We start from the raw sequence: 2521 nt of genomic DNA, 5'->3' as shown, positions 1-2521 counted from the left end.
CAGAATAATGAACTGTCTGATCTGATGGGAAAAGTTAGTTCATTCTCAATGTACTGCGGGAGAAACTACAGTCAACACTTGTGCCTTTAGGAGTGCTGCTTTTTCAATTAAATGCTGTTAGATTCATAGAAACAGCTAATGTATTGATTGTATCACTTGTTTGTGTATCTATTCTAGTTTTGTGCTCTGTTATCTAAGTCAATAAATTATTGTGTTCATATTTGTTTTACTTCTTCATCGAGAACCTCATGCTCACATTTCAAAACAAAATGGAACTAGAACCATAGCTGAGTTATGCAAGTACAGTTTACATTTGGGTTGAAGTAATGGGAAAGAAAACGTGCACACTTGGGGCAAAGGTTTTTTTGGTGATGGGGGCTTACAAATTTGGCTGGCGAGCTTCCTTGTAGTTGAGTCAGTCAGAGTGTGGCTCAACAGATGTACATTGTTGGGTTAAAGCCTGACATCTGGTGTGTTTCCCTTTTCTTCTTGCTATCTCTCGTTATTGTTTTCCCCTATCCCAGATTAGCCAAACCTTACACCAGCACTTGCACAGCGGTGTGGAAATAGGTCTGGCAATGCGAGACTAATCACACTGTGAAACTGGGGTGGAGACAGAAACTCTTTTGTTGGAACAAACAGGCAAAACAAGCTGATGCAGACCCACTGTCCCGTCAGAAGCAGGGGGCGGGAAAAAGGCAAGTTGCCAGCTCAAACTTATGATTACATTTCTTCCAAGCCATTTGCATTCTAAATGTGTACAATTTCCAAATGACATAATGAAGCTAAACCTGCACGTGCATGTTTTTAATGTTTCAGAGTGCTAAGATCTGAAGGGCTTGTGCAAATACGTCTTGGTGTAACCCTACCCATGGCGTGGTTTCGCCACATAATTAGGTAGCAAGATGTTCCTGCAACACAGTACAAGTGTTTCTTGCTCCCCTCTGCCCTCCATTCACTCTGTTTTTCTTACTACTCCACCCTCTGCTCTCACATGTCTGTTTACAGCTCTGAAGGCAGAACAGAAAAGAGGGAACATTCAGGCACATGGACCACCCATTTGTTTACTATCAGCTGAACGTGGGTTTGGCTAGTGTGGGGACTGACTTTGGATTGGTTTAAAACTTGGAGGAAGCGTGTGTCTGTTGAAGCAGTGCTTCAAAGGCAGATATTTGTAACAATGACTTTTCTGTCATCTGACTCAAATGGGAGGCTTTACCTGTTCATGCTCTTTGTTTTGTCTGTTTGGTGCAATTAGCTTTCATCTTTGTCCTGCACATTTTGTCCCCAACAGGCCTGAGAGCATATGTGTCCATGTACATCATGTAGCCTATCTTTACAATCAGTGTGAGAAATAGCCAGACGCTCCTACTCAGAAAGCACAAAAGACAGAAAGAATATTCCATAAACTGCAAACAAAAACACATGTTTATCATTTTGTTTCAGTTATTGCAGTTATGCATTTCCAACTTGCAAATAACTTTAATTAATTCAAATACATCAGACTAATACAGAAGTGCCAGAAAACCAAACCAGTATGGATGCCTCAACAGTTGTTCAATGTAATTAAAGCCAAATGAAATGCATGTGCTGTTATATTGTCATATTGTCATTGCATAGTATTACAATCCTCATATGGCCAAAGTTAACATGCATATGCAACAATTGTTAATTAGCAGTAAACACAACTGAGGCTGATGGGAATTTCAACCATTTTGCAGGTATTTGGTTACCAACCAAATTATTGGACCAATAAAATGTTTTAACCAAATTATGACGGGAGAGTGCAAAGTTGAGGGGGACATGAATGTGTGTACACAATTTTATGACCATTAACTTGCATTCATGGTATAATTAATTTGTCTGAACAGCTATTGGATTAGTTGTTGTTAGAGTGCAAATGTCAACCTCTTGGTGGCGCTACATGAAAAATCAGGGGATCACCAAAGTCAGTCTGACATCACCAGAACTAATTAATCGCAAATAAAACATGAGCTTTCAGATTCATCTTGTTCCCAAGCTAGCAAGAACCACGGATGTCTGTTGTAATTAGCGTTGCATCCAATAGTTGTTTAGATATTTCATTCTGGACCAAAGTGGGGAACCAATCAACAGACTGACATTGCCACACACTATGCACATACTAGCATAGCTAAAATGAAAATGACTCAAGAGCATGTATTGTTATATTATCTTTTTATTAATGTTATCTACTTCTCAATATCATCTTTTTAACAGCAATATCCACAAAATATTAACAGTGTGCAAGAAAACATGAGTTATGGCACATCAGAGAACAGTTACAAAAAATAGATATATTTTCTTCATAATCAATCAAGGCAAAAAGATACGTATGCATACACAGGAGATCAGAACACAAAAAATGAGTCTCGGGAAGGGCTCAGAGCCGATTCAGTGAGGTTGAATTTCAAAGTCTGCCAGTGAGGAGCCTCAACTTTCCCCACCTGACCTGAAATAAATTTCACCAGGCTCGCTTTGTGTCACAACACCATCTTGAGCC

General features: G+C 39.4%; 1 protein-coding gene across 1 annotated transcript in view; it reads left to right on the top strand.

Annotated features, from left to right (window-relative positions):
* Positions 1–218, top strand: part of LOC116670022 (growth arrest and DNA damage-inducible protein GADD45 beta-like) — a 2559-nt gene extending 2341 nt beyond the window's left edge. Inside the window, exon 4 of the mRNA XM_032500256.1 lies at positions 1–218. This exon is cut by the window's left edge and continues 790 nt beyond it. The gene's annotated coding sequence lies outside the window, so the exon portion shown is untranslated.
* The last annotated feature ends 2303 nt before the right edge of the window (positions 219–2521 follow it).

Source organism: Etheostoma spectabile, chromosome 20, assembly GCF_008692095.1.
Source record: "Etheostoma spectabile isolate EspeVRDwgs_2016 chromosome 20, UIUC_Espe_1.0, whole genome shotgun sequence".
Classification (NCBI taxonomy): Eukaryota; Metazoa; Chordata; class Actinopteri; order Perciformes; family Percidae; genus Etheostoma; species Etheostoma spectabile.
This window is presented reverse-complemented; position numbering and strand designations above follow the sequence as displayed.